Source organism: Talpa europaea, assembly GCF_964194135.1.
Source record: "Talpa europaea genome assembly, chromosome: 6".
Lineage (NCBI taxonomy): Eukaryota > Metazoa > Chordata > Mammalia > Eulipotyphla > Talpidae > Talpa > Talpa europaea.
The window spans coordinates 136,632,071-136,646,080 of NC_140072.1; the positions used below are offsets into that span (position 1 = coordinate 136,632,071).

Sequence of the window (14,010 nt, forward strand, 5' to 3'; positions counted from 1 at the left end):
ACACCAGCCGGGTGGCGTGGAGGCAGAGAAGGGTGCCATGGACATGACTCCCCGAGAGTCTGCAGTCGTGGACAGCTATTTTTGTTCATCCCCTGGCGTCTGACTCCCTGTGTGATGGAGGCGCTGCCGTCAGGCCAGCAGGAGGGGCTCCACAGGCCACAGAGCCACGCTGCGAAGAATCTGGTCTGGGGAAAGCGGCTGTCTGAAGGGACCCGCCGTCCAGGCTCCTCCATTGCTGTGTTTATTTGGTCTTTAAAATGCATAATTCAACATTTAAATGTGCTCTGAAGATGAAAATGAATGCATTTTTCATAGCTTATAGGACATGCCCACTGTAATACTAAGCAAGCTGTTAAATCTGCCCTGCAGAGCAGAGCAAGGCGGTCAATCATTTTAATAAATGCTAAGTTCTTCCACAAGGAAATCCAGTGCCATGTCCCCACCCCCAAGGGCAGAGGAAAACTGTGACTCGCTCTTAGGAGCCTTGTGTGGATGACTGGAATTATATTCCTTCTCAGCATTTTTCCTCTTTAAATTGGAGCCCACAGAATCGTCTTTTTACTTCTACAACCACAATCGTGTATTATTGAATAAATGATCTCGGGATTGTTTTGTCACGGAAAGGAACAAAAGTGGCAGTTTGCAATCATGCCTTAACCTTCTGAATTGGATAATACGAAATAAGATGGAGGTTTTGTCAGCGTTAACAACTTTCTTATCTGGATTTTCATGAGCCAGGGTGTGATCAGTAAAAATTGTGAGACGTGAGCACCAAGCGGCAGGACACCGCCGGGAACAGGTGTCACACACCTGCGTGGCAGCGTCCAGTGGGCCTCAGTTGGCTCTGTGGCGGCGACCTGGGGCCACTCAGATGAGGAGGAGAGAAACCAACAGGCTCTCCTGTCCCCAGCCCCCAACCCCCAGAAGTCAGTCTGCAGAACTGAGGCTGCCAGAGGGGAGGGGATGGGGGGGGCAGGGCCCAATGGACTGTGGGGGGCTCTTGGGGGCTTGGTGGAAGCATGCAGTGCTGTAAACCAGTGTCCACTCAATAAAATTTAAAAAAAATACACACACAAAAAAGCGATGGATCTGCATTCTATTTGAACATACAGGACCTCTATTTTTTATAGCAAAAGAAATAGGGGTGGAGTAATATCTCTACTTCCAGCCAAATACCCATCAACTCGTCAGAGAAATACTAGGGAAGGATTTCCCACTGTGCACTGCGGGACAGCCAGGTGGAATTAAAAAAAAAAAATCAACCTGGAGTTGTTGAATATTTTAACAGTTGTCTTCTTGCCAAAAAGGGGAACAACTTTTCCAGAACCAGTTGGAAGGGAACAAAATTGTAAGGGGGAAAAAAAAATCCAGTTTCTGTTTGCCAGATTGAAAAGAAGCCTTTGACTTTTATGGGAAATATTTAACATTTATTATGGTATAATTTATGTTTATGTGCAATATATTTTAGCTAATGGCTCTGAATAAATACACTTGTAAAAATAATTTGCCATATGATTCTAAGTGCAAATTATCTGCAGTGATATAAAGGTTAACTGTTAATCGTCTTAAGTACAGAGTGAGAAACAAAATTTCTACATTTAAATCTCATCCATTCACCAGGCCAATTTGCATATTACAGACAAACGGTGATAGGAAAATGGGAGAAGCAAATGCATCAATCTTCTGATCATCTCTGCAAATTATAGTTTATACAACTTCTAGATAATGTGTCTAAAAATAGATCTATGTAATTGAATGGAGGGTACTAGTTAATTGAATTAAATTATATGATGAAAAAGATGAATATCAAATCTGTTTATTGACCCTTTATATTTCTCCTCTGAATCAACTCCATACATTTTACCAATTTTCCTACTTTAAGACATTTTTCACACTGATCATTCATTGAGAATCTAAATCGAGACTATAACGAGTGTCGTAAATACTGCAAAAACTTTTCCCTCAGGTTTTCATTTAGTTTTCTATGATCTAACTGGAATATTCTTATACAAAAAATACTTTTCATTTTTTATAAAGATTTATTTATTGTTTATACAAGAGCTGAGGTACAGGCCAGAAGTGCGGGAGGGTGAGAGGATTCACCAGAGACAGAACGGGGAACTGAACAGGCAGACAGACCGAAGACACTACTGAGGGGAGAAGCAGGCGAGACAGGAGAGGTCTGCCGTGCCATGTGGGTTTCTCCCTGGCGGCCGGGAATCGAACCCGCACTGCGGAGCCTGTGGACAGCTTCACAGCACTGTGCGCAACCCACTGCGCCACCGGGGAGACCCGCTACTTTTCATTTTTTAAAAGAATGTTGAGTAGTCAAAATTACCTGTTAAGATAATACCATGCAATCATCATATGCATAAAAAATTCTCTTGCTGAAAAGTATTTTTAAAAAACCATCCATATATACACATGCATACTTTGATGAGGTTACTCTTTATTATCTAAGTAGTCATATTATTCGAAGAAATGCATGAAGGATAAAGCAGGTTTCTTCCTTCTTCCTTCCTTCTCCCTCTGTCTTTCTTTGAATTGTATTTCCAATGACTACCCCATCACCAACTGCGGGTAGATATTGAGGGGTGGAATTGCTGGGGGTATAGGGGGCGCATGGGGTGTGGACCATGAGCAATCAGTACTTCTGCCTCTATTTGAAATCCCGCGTATAAAGAAGGGAGTTTTTCCGAGGTCTCAACTCTGCTCTATGACCTGCCTGCCTGTCTCTGCCAACATCACTCTAGGCTATTGCTAACGACGACATGTCCAAAGCCACCCACTAACCATAAATGGGCTCAAGGGCTGGTTCACTTAATTGGGCAATTCAGTCCATGTTTCTTGGACAGGGGTCTTGAGAGGACTCTGGAGCCGGAACCAGAACACTGGACTTGTGCATGGAAAGTGTCCATCTTCCTTTCTCTGGCCCCACTCCTCTCTCCTCAACCTCCCCGTCTCTGGTCTCTGCCACCTGCAGCTCCTGCCAGGGTAAATGATGGCTGTTTATCTATCTTCCCCTCAGCAGAGGGCCCCTCTCTCATTCTTAGCTACCTCTAGCAGTAGCAAGGGAGAGTAAAGGAACAGACAACTAAGAAACAATATAAAGACAGAATGAAAATGGTCAATTAAACTTTTTGACAAATGAACAAAATGGATTAAAATATCCTATCCAAAAAGTATTATATTAAATTTATAAATAAAAACAACCAAGTTCTGATAAATTTGTAAATTTAGAACTTATCACTTGTCAAAAAGGTGAACATGTCCCCCAGATGAAATAAATTACGAGGGAAAGAAAATTACTCAAAAAGGATTTAGAAGGACACTGAAGAATTCCCACAGAAACACTGAAAATGTTGTTACAATAACAATAAGAACGTATTTATTAAATATGTCCATGGGCTATATGATAGAAGAATGCATTAACAGTAGAGCCTTTAAAATCCACTGAATATACCCAAAAAGAAAATGTGTTTGAAGATCACGCTATTCCACTTGAGTTTCAATAAATTAATTATGTCTTAAATAATTACCAGCAAGAAAAATGAAAACCTGGACAACTAAATTTTTGCAAGTGTGATAAAACCTTTTGGAATCACATCAGCCAGTGGAAATCATAGTAAATATATAAGTGGTTAAAAGAACAAACCATTTAGTCAAGTTGATCAGTTGAATCTTGGGCAAACTGTACTGTTGAATTGGATTTTGGTGCATTGACTGGAGAGTTGTCTCTTATCTCCATCCAACATCACTTTTATATTAAACTTGATTAAGTATTTCAATGTGTCAGGATGCATACAAATTAAAAATAAGAGGCTTGATTCTCCCTGTTGAAAATGAGGGATGATTTCCCTCCCCTCCTGCATTTCTACCTTAGAAGAGCATTTACCTTAGAAAACTTGTCATTGAAAGCCCTTTCTCAGCTCTTTAAAATTATGCAATCGCTCTGAAGACTATACAGGCTGGTGAGTTCTGACCCAGCTCTTCTTTCTTGCATTTCTTTGAAATGCAAACAGCACAGGAGAGGGCACCAGCCCCCACCACTCATGGGAGGATGGAAGCAGCCTGACACCCAAGGGCACTTGACTCCAAGGTGGAAACCAGCCTCTTGCTGTAGAGAAACTAGACTTCTGTCTGTTTTTTCTCTGGGTAAAGTCAATTAGCTGACACCAAAGGTCACTCAGTGCCCAGGTAAAGTCAGGATGACATACATGTAGTAATACTGTTGTCAGTCTCTCCCCAGACCAGTGATGCTTTTGTGTGTGCATGTGTGTGTGCATGTGTGTGTGCGTGCGTGCGTGCATGCGTGCATGCGTGTGATGGATTCTACTTGCTGGCTCTACAAAAGGCTAAGGTCTCCTAGTGTCTTTGCCATCCCAGCCACTGTCCGTGACGCCCTAACACATTCTAGCCTGATGTAGATTAAAAATCAAAGGTTTTCCTTCTCTACTGCTTTTGGGAAGATGTTCTCTGAGTTGGAAGAAGATTTTGTTTCAACAATCCTTCCCCAACAAATGCCAGTGAATCGATTCCCTCTTCAAGCTTTTCAATTTCTTTTTCAGCCATTTTGAAAAAAAAAAAAAAACCATTCAGTTGATTGACGATAATTATATTTCATATATATAATGAATATCTTTTTTTTTAAGATTTATTTATTTTATTTATACAAGCACTGGGTACAGTCAGAAGCATGGGAGGGTGAGAGAACTCACCAGAGCCAGAGCGGAGAGCAGAACAGGCAGAGTGATGAAGTACACTGCTGAGGGGAGCAGCGGGCGCTACAGGAGAGGTCTGCGTACCATGTGGGACCCTCGCTCAGCAGCCGGGGATCAAACTGGCGAGAGGCTGTGGTGAGCCCCGCAACCCAGCGCTCAACCACTGCGCCACTGGGGAGGCCCTATAATGAATATCTGACAAGAACAAGGTGGGGATTACCTTTTGGTCTGATTGCCACTAAAGGAACAATCTTGGAAAATCTTGCAAATATATGATTATTTGTTCTGGCCCCTCCGCACCTTTTTTTTCCCCCTTAATTGAAGTAGCATATACTATTATGTAAATTTGGGAAGTTCTGATCATTTTTTTTGTGTTTACTCCCTTATTGACAGTTCAGAATTATTTTCTAGTGTTAAAGACAAAGGGGCTTGTAGGATTTAGACTGAGTTCAAATTTAATATATGTATTAGATTTAAAATGAATCAGTGTTTTTGTAACATTGAGCTTTGCATCAAAAAACAATGTCATCTCTTCTGAGCCTTTTGGCTAAGATCAAGTGCAAAACAGCAGTGTGCCTGCCTTTATTCACTCTCCTTTGTTTGCTTCAACAGTGATGTAGCTTTTCCCTTACAGGGTCAGGACAGTGTCTGCTAAATCTGTGCCTTTGTATTTTATGAGTGATTGTTATAGTTTTTAAATTAAATTTTCAGGCCATTTTCTTCTATTATGTCTGCTAAGTCTCTCTCCAACATATACACATATTATTTATATGTAAGGGTTATGTATTTGTATATTAATTATGTGCTCAGCAACTCAATGACCAGTCTAACTTTTCAAACAGGTTTGTGTTAAATGATCTTGAGTTTTCTGAGTATAGAAATCATATATCCTTAAATAATACTTCTTCTTATCATTTATAATAATAGAGCCAATCTTATCAAATACACTGTATGCTGAGAGTTAGGTGTGAAATGTATATTTTTAACATAATTTATCAACTTAATGCTTTCTTCTCAGTCTTGATCATAAATGTATCAATAAAATTGTGGTCATCAATGTCGACTGTTTTGGGTTTTTTGAGGTCATTTATTAGAAGTGGAAATCATAGTAAACAGGTTATTAAAATAACATTTACATGCATCCTTATTCTAAATTCCCATTTTGATTAATATTTACAGGCATTTTTATGCTTGTCCAATATTCTAGAAATGTTTCATAACTTCAGCCTATAGAGAGATAAAGTTAAAATTGTCATCACCAGATAAACATCGAAGTCATGAGTTAGGATGTTTAACACAAAATAAAACCCACATAAGAAGAATAATAGCCTGCTAACATTGACACTTTCAAAATAAACTTTGTAGAACACTTTACATGTAAAACTTGAGACTGATACAGTTCTATAATTTAATTTTATAAACTTGTTTTTAAAATGCATCATGTATTGGTCAACGCAGACACATAAAGTCAACTAATTTACTACACATTTGTTTACAGGAAACATGCCTAAGAAATTCACTCTGCCGGGTGGATCCTCTGCCTTCATCAACAACCACTGCCTCAATTTTTAATTATTATGAGGCTAAGGCAACAGTAAAAGAATAAAAAGAGTAATCAAAGAATGCATTAACTGAGATGGTGAACACTTTATTGGCATTTACATTGACTTGCAAATGCCTAACCTCAGGGGAAAATGAGGGCCAAAAGGAGAGGAGTTTTTCTGTGCAAAGCAAAGGGCACTCTGCTTGGAAACATCAGAACACACTGTGCACCTAGACTGAGACAGATTTAGGATTCATGGGGGCGGAGCTGGCAAGGTCTCTTGCACATGAATCTTGCTGACAACACCGCAGATTTCATTACCCCGAGAAAAAGCCTCCAAACTTTCCAAAGCAATAGAAAAATAATGCATTTATGACATTTCACCCAAATTAAACACTGCTGCCTTAACAAGCCCTTCTCTTGGGCGGTGTGGAATTTTAAATTGATAGTCATGCTGTGTGACCTCAGAGCTCGCCTCTCCTCCAACTGTAAATGCAGAAGAAATTGGGTCAGACGTTTCTCATTTTTCTTTCCATTAAAAATCATCTATGACACTTTTTGAAAGACATTCCCGCACAGTGTGTTCCAATAAGACATGGCACCATCCTGGGTTTTCCTAACTTGAGACTAGTCCGGCCTGTGCCAGCTCCAGAGGGTGGCTGAGCTTTAGCGGATGAGGAGCCTGGAGATCCCTCCCACTTGAACAAGTAACATTAGCACGAAATCATTAAATGGGGCAATGATTTTAATGTCCTTGTTTAGTCCTTCTAAAGTCATTTCTTTCCAACTATTTAATAATGAATATAGAAAATATTTCATTATGAAAAAGGAAACACAGTTATAAAAGATTCCAGTGGCAAATGAAAGAAGCTAATTATTTTAAAGTATTTGTCTGACTTTGAGTGCTAATAAAAATGTACAACTTTTGTTATCTACAAGTGCAATCACGCTTTAGAAAATTCTAAAAATATAAAAAATTTCAGAAGTCGATTTGCTGCAGAGTGTTTACTGACAGGCCACATGTCTGGTACTTCTGAGGACCAGCCCCAATTAAACTTGCAAAGTTGGGGCCTTCCTGGAGGAACAGGGGTTTAGTCTCAGCACTATCAAGCTATCACCAAGCACTGCAGCACAAGTTCAATTCCCGGCCAGGGAGCTGACCCACAGGGTGCAGCAGACCTCTCGTGTCTCGCCCGCTGCTCCCCTCAGCAGTGGATTTCAGTAAATCTGCCTGTTCTGCTCCCCACTCTGTCTCTGGTGAATCCTCACCCCCTGCACCTCTGGCCTATACCCCAACTTTTGTATGCATAAATAAATAAAATAAATCTTTAAAAAATAAACTTGCAAAAGGTGAAAAAAATTACAATGAAAAGAAGAGGGTTTGACTCGAGCTCTAGGGGGGCATGGCCTTTTCTATTCCGGCCCATTTCAGTTGTTACTATAATACTCGAGTTATAGAGCCCAATTTCAGTGTTCCCCAAAGAAAAGCAAAAGATAAATACCCTTTCAAGGAGCTACTGCTTTGTTTGCACCTTTGTATAATCAGCAAAGGTAATTTTTTTTTTATTTAAGCCCCAAAGTAATATAATCATTGAACTGTTTCAAAGCCATTTTATTTTATTTAGATGGTTTCCCTAAAATTCAATTTTCATACCAGGAAAAGATTAAGAAGGTCAAGCTTCATGTCCTAACGTGACATTATAAAAAATGTACTCCTTTTCTTGAGGAATTATTAATTAATGGAATAATTATCTTTGGGAAAACAAAAAAATCTCATGCATGTTTTTGTTTTTTAATTTTGATGGCCGGCATTCTCCATCTCCAGCTAATAAGATTTGTGGATGCTGCAGCTGTGTCTTTGACATGATTCCTAGAGATCAGGGGATGCGTGAGAGCAAAATGGTGCTCCCCCGAGAGAGAGGATGACCACAGACAGGAGCATGCATATGGCACACGGGTGAGCACACACACCCACACACGCGGCTTCCACGCCACAGCGGATGTCATCTGCCTGAGGTGGCCACTCAGCCACCAACAGCGGCAAAGACACACGTGGCCATTGGTCATTGGCTAGGAAACAATTTAGAACTTCTTATTTTTTTTAACGATACATTTGACAAGCACTTTATCTTTTAATCTTTGAGTGTATTTATTTATATATATTTTACATCATAGTTCATTCTGGTACAATGTTTGCTTCCTCCTCTCGGGAGTAGCCCCGTGAATGGCGTCCAGAATCTGGGTGACGCGGTCTGGGGAGCCAGCAACATACGGGTGCGTGTCTGTCACTGGGGCCTCTGCAGCACAGTCCATCTTCCCTGGGGGGACAGGAAAGGAATCCGCCTCCCCGGCAGCAAGTATTTCAACCAAGAGGAAAAACAACTCGAAGAGAACACATTTGTCTTTATTTTCTTCCCAATGGATAGAAGAGGAAAAACCCACGAGAAGGAAAATGTACAAAACAATTCCGCATTGAGCTTTCCTGGTAGACGTCCCCTCAGGGGCTTCTGACAGAAAATTCTGTAAAATTCCCATATTAAATATCTTGAGCTCATGTGAAAAAAAAAAACAACAAAATAAATCTTGTGGCTCTGATAGCATGTCTAGCTTTGAAATTGCTCTGGAAAGGCAATAAGCCGTGATTATGGTTCGGTTGAGACATGGGGATGATCCTATATATCTACCCCAAACTTCAGCATAATTCCACATGCCGAAGATAAATCTTCAAATTATTTATCTACAGGATGTTTTTTACTGCAAAGCAGATTGCATTCGATGCCGAGGGTGATTTGTTTAAGTAACCCCCAGGACGGTTATTTTACTTCTGGAATGCCCCTCCATTTGGGTTTGCCTGATGTTTCATCATAATTAAATTCAGAGTCTGCTTTCGGGGGTCACCCACTCTGCGGAGCTGGCGCCATGCCCTGCTCTCTGCTTGCCGGCGCGTGCTGCCACCGCTCACGGCTGCTGATGTGTGTCCCCATCACCCCGGGGGCCGTCTGCAGCGCCCGCCGCAGCCTCGCCGTCAGGGCCTCTTTTGTAATGAGTATGTCTCTTATGGGAAGATACTTTGAAGCCTTGTAAATACCTCCTTTCTCCTCATACTGTAAGGTGCTTGATTTAGCAGCCCTTGATGCTAATCATCTGAAATAATTATTAGTGGGGTGTTTGCTAAATGGTGATTTCTTATTTCCACCCTCCCTTCGGAACCCACTGACTGTAATTCTACTGTAATGAAGAAGACACGGCTATTAATACCCTTATCATCCCTGTCACACCATGTCAGGGGGGCAGGGCGCGGAGGATGCTGGCATTTCTGCTTCCAAACATAGCAGGCTGTGTCCCTCCCGCGGCTGGCAAGTCACGAGGAGAGTGTCCACAGGACAAGAGAAGAACAGGGGGCAGCAGCGGAGCACAGGGAAGGCCGGGGCAGGCAGTCGGGCAACAGCAGCGCCTGGAGAATGGGCACACCCTGATTTATCACAGGCTTCCTTCAAATAAGCCTGCACAGGTAGGTGGGGTTTCCCAGCGAATATCAGAGTGGAAACCTATTTACTTATCTTTGCCCCCGCCATCAAGCCCGCTCCTTTCTTTCCGCCTGCCACAATCCCTTCTTCATAGTTCGGACACAATATATTCCATGATTAAAAGCTCCTTGCCTTTCACTACAGACCAAAGAAAAGTCTTCTTTTACTTATTTATTTTTTTAAGATTTATTTATCTATGCATAGAAGAGCTGGGGTGCAGGCCAGAGGTGCAGGGGCTTAGAGGACACCCCAGAGACAGAGTGGGGAGCAGAACAGGCGGATCCACTGAAACCCACTGCTGAGGGGATCAGCGGGGAGACAGGAGGGGTCTGCTGTGCCCTGTGGGTCAGCTCCCTGGCCAGGGATGGAACTCCTGTTGCAGTGGCTGGCGATAGCTTCATAGCGCTGAGACTTAACCCCTGCGCCACCAGGGAGCCCCAGAAAAGTCTTCTTTTAAAGGGAAAAGCAAATTTGAAAGCACCGTTACCCCACTGGGTTGAGAGCCTGCACACACAGGTTTATGTGGCTGGGCTGGCAGTGTTCATCCTTCCCCATCCACACTCAAGAAACGGCTGGCCTGGCGAGTTTCCTCTCTCATCCGACAGATGTGTCTCCTTACAGATGCGTAGCCAGGGCCTGTCCACACAGCATTTCAAACCATCCCAACCACACACAGACCTCCCCACTGGACGGACAAAGATGGCGAGCAAGAGGGTTTAGAGCCCACCCAAGGTTGACAGGTCCTGACTCCAGAGCCCACTGACTACACCGTCTTCTCGTGAGAACCCAAGTGATGCCAGACACCACCGCAGGCCTCCCCAGCACCATCATCATTGTTTCAGAACTACTTCCTGCCGCTACCGGAGAGAAAAGATAGCCTCAGAGGACCAAGAAGAGCCCCCCCACCCCTTCCTCGCTGCTCATGAAACTGTGGCCAACTCTGAGCACTGAACTCCATCGAGGAGGGCACTCGATTTATTTCCATGTTGCAAATAGGATGAGGCTTTAAACTCTAAGCTAATTTCCCCAAAGTAATTGGAATATTTAGGTGGTCAAGCCAGGACTTGATGTCACTTACTTATTACAAAGTCTGTTTATCATCATTTTGCTAGGCTGACTAATAAGCAATTTTGTTGAAGGTTTGTCAGGAATAAAGGATTAATAAGCATGAGACAGAAACACTGGAATCTTCTTTAATTCCAGAACTGGACAACCTCAGGGGTCATGAAGCAAATACAAACATGGACCTCTGTGGATGCCTTCAGAAGCTCACTGCAACGCTTCTTTTGTTGGCTAATTTCCTGAGCTTACCAATGTTAGATGAACGAATATACACCGCGCGGTTTAGCAGTTATTTTTAAAGAACATCAAATTACTAATTGAATAGGATCATTTATAACTGTCAGAATTCATCTAGATCTTAAGAAATAGGGGCTCTAATTCTAACAGAATTCTCATACTGCTTTAAATTTTAATTTTTTGAATGTGGGCTTTATCATCAGAGTTCACCCAATGCCAGCTACACATCAAGTGTGCTGGTTCAACCAGCCCTTGGAAAATGTTCCAAAGTGATCTGAGGTTTCATCTTCTACCTGGAAATAAGCTTCCTTCTTTCCAACAGGTGGTTCTATCAAGTACCTGGGCATATAATTAACAGAATAGTGTTGAAGAGATGGCTGATGATGCTTGAAAAAATAGATTGGGTAAAGGAGGCTTACCTAGAAGCCTAGGGGTTGAGTCTCAGGCTCTTACCTCTAAGGCATGGGTTCGATCCCCAGCCAGGGAGTGACCCACATGGCGAAGCAGACCTCTCCTGTCTCCCCGCTGCTCCCTTCAGTAGTGATTTCAGTGGATCTGCCTGTTCTGCTCCCCACTCTGTCTCTGGTGAATCTTCTCCCCACCCACACCTCTGGCCTACACCTCAGTTCTTACACACACACACACACACACACACACACAATTAAATTTAAAAAAGTCAGTGTTGGGGAGAAGCATTACACCATCTCAGATTTTACTGGGACAGGAACCCTTGAGAGTCTGTCATCTTTGTAATCAAGTTCCATTAAGCTCAACTTTCGTCACTTCTGTAAGGTCACTTGATTTTCAGAACTTTGTTAGGGAACTTTATGATTTCTCAGCTAATGAGTTACTAGCATTTACAAGTGCTTTGGCACTCTAGCTGAAGAAATGAGACTTTCCTAGGTCTCTCTCTCTCTATTCTTTAGTAGTTCAATATGGATGGAACACATACTACCTTTCAGCCATTCGGATGTCAGCCATGAAGATCCTCTTTCTTCCTGTTGGGCAAGAGAGCCTCTCAGAATGTGCTGTTAGCCACCCAAGCCTTCGCTAGCAGACGAACGTGGAAGTTTCTCCTAATAGCCTCTAATGGCAACATTAGGAAAGGAAGTTTATTTGACTAAAGTCCAAAACACCAGACAAGAGTTAATGTTCTGACTGTTTTGTCCAAAGATGGAGAACTTGGCACAGATAGTCACTGAAATAACATGAGCAACCACACACCAAATGTGGATGAAAATGAAGAGCAAGGCTTCCTGCCATATAACTTGCCATAAAATAGGTGCATTTCAAAAGAGAAAAGCTCATCCTTGAATCGAACCTAAAATCACGTGAAAGCATTTCCAAAATAGCAGAGAGTGCACATGTTTAAGATAAATATCCTAGAAAGAGAAGAAAAGAGAGCTGCCAAGTTTGGGATAAGCAATAGCCCATGTTCAACTTTCTGTTAGTCCAGGTTTTTATTTATTGATTATTTATTAAAAGAACATATGAATATTGCTGTGCTAGAAACTATTCCCATTCAACCTCTCAACGACACCGCCTGCTCTTCTTCCTGGAAGGGCTGGCTCTCCCTCACTCCCTGCTGTTTCTTCTGTAGGAAATGCTTCCCGAGGGCTTGTTCCATGTCATCCCCCTAATGTGACTCCTCTTTCCCTCTGCATTCTGATACCGCACCCGCCAGGAAGCCTTCCAGGAAGGGTCTTCCCGGGCGCTGCTGTAAAATGGGATGCTTTTCCTTGCACCCCCACATGTAAGCGCTTAAGCTAATATCTGTCACAGGGAACTGGAATTGTTGAATAACTGGTGCACGATACTTCAGGAAGTTTCAGAAACCTCCAGACAGAATAGACATGACTTTCCACCTGACCGAGGTGAGGGCCGGTGAGCGCCCCAGCACAGCCGAACACTCAGCTCTGCGCCGCCATCTTTGAAATGAAGAAGTGCTTTGGGGATGAGTTTAGTTCATATATTTTCACAACAAAAATCATTGAATATACAGAAATTTAAAAGAGGGAGGAACGTGTAAGCGTTCCATTCAGATGTGCTTTGAATGAAGTCAGTGTTGTCCTTTAACCTGCCTCTGATGCCAGGTCGGGCCTCAGACTGGACTGTGCATGCAGCTTCAAAATTTCTAGATTTTTCCAAACAACTAAACATGACCTTCAAGCACAGGGGCCAAAGATTGTCATCAGATTGCCCCCAGAAACATTGTTTCTCTTCATTTACCCTACAGCTGCTGGCTTCTTAGAAACACACTTGCTCAATCATATTATGGCTATAATTCAGATTTTAAGCTCGACATAATTAAACATAATGCAGTCATTATATCTTATGAAGACTTGAGGATGTTGAGAAGACTCTAGGACTAAGATAGCATCTCTCATATAATGGGAAATGCAGAAGTGCCAGTCGCATTATAAACCCTAAATGATGCTAACTAGTTGCCTCGATTATTATTCTACATTTACATGCAGAAGAAATCAAGACACAAAAATGAAAGTGTGTCGTAGTGTCAGGATGGTGTACTAATTAGTAATCTTATTATATTTTAAATGAAGAAGCTGACACAGATGAAGGAGTTGAAATTTCTTTTTCTTTATTTTCTCCCAATTGCATATACATAATTGCACTATTTCCCCATTATGTCTTAGGCATCATATTCCTTTTCAGATTTTTTTATACTCTTACTGCATTCCTCCACAATATTTTTAGCCCCAGAGCGTCACAATCAGAACATTTCATTTTAAATTTTAAAATACAGTCTGATATAATTTGGTAAGAGACCATCACAGTCATTTTGACTGGGAAGTTTTATTCTATTTTTCCAAGAGACACACTATCTGAAGGACAAAAATGCACATTTCTTTGAATTGCGTTTCTTAAAATAATAACTTCTTAGGAAACAGAATGATGATTC

General features: G+C 41.9%; 1 protein-coding gene across 1 annotated transcript in view; it reads right to left on the reverse strand.

The window, feature by feature from the left end:
• The window catches only part of NALF1 (NALCN channel auxiliary factor 1), a gene marked incomplete at its 5' end in the record, with an annotated part of 385,064 nt that overhangs the window by 125,587 nt on the left and 245,467 nt on the right, over positions 1-14,010 (reverse strand). The gene's annotated exons all lie outside the window — the stretch shown is intronic.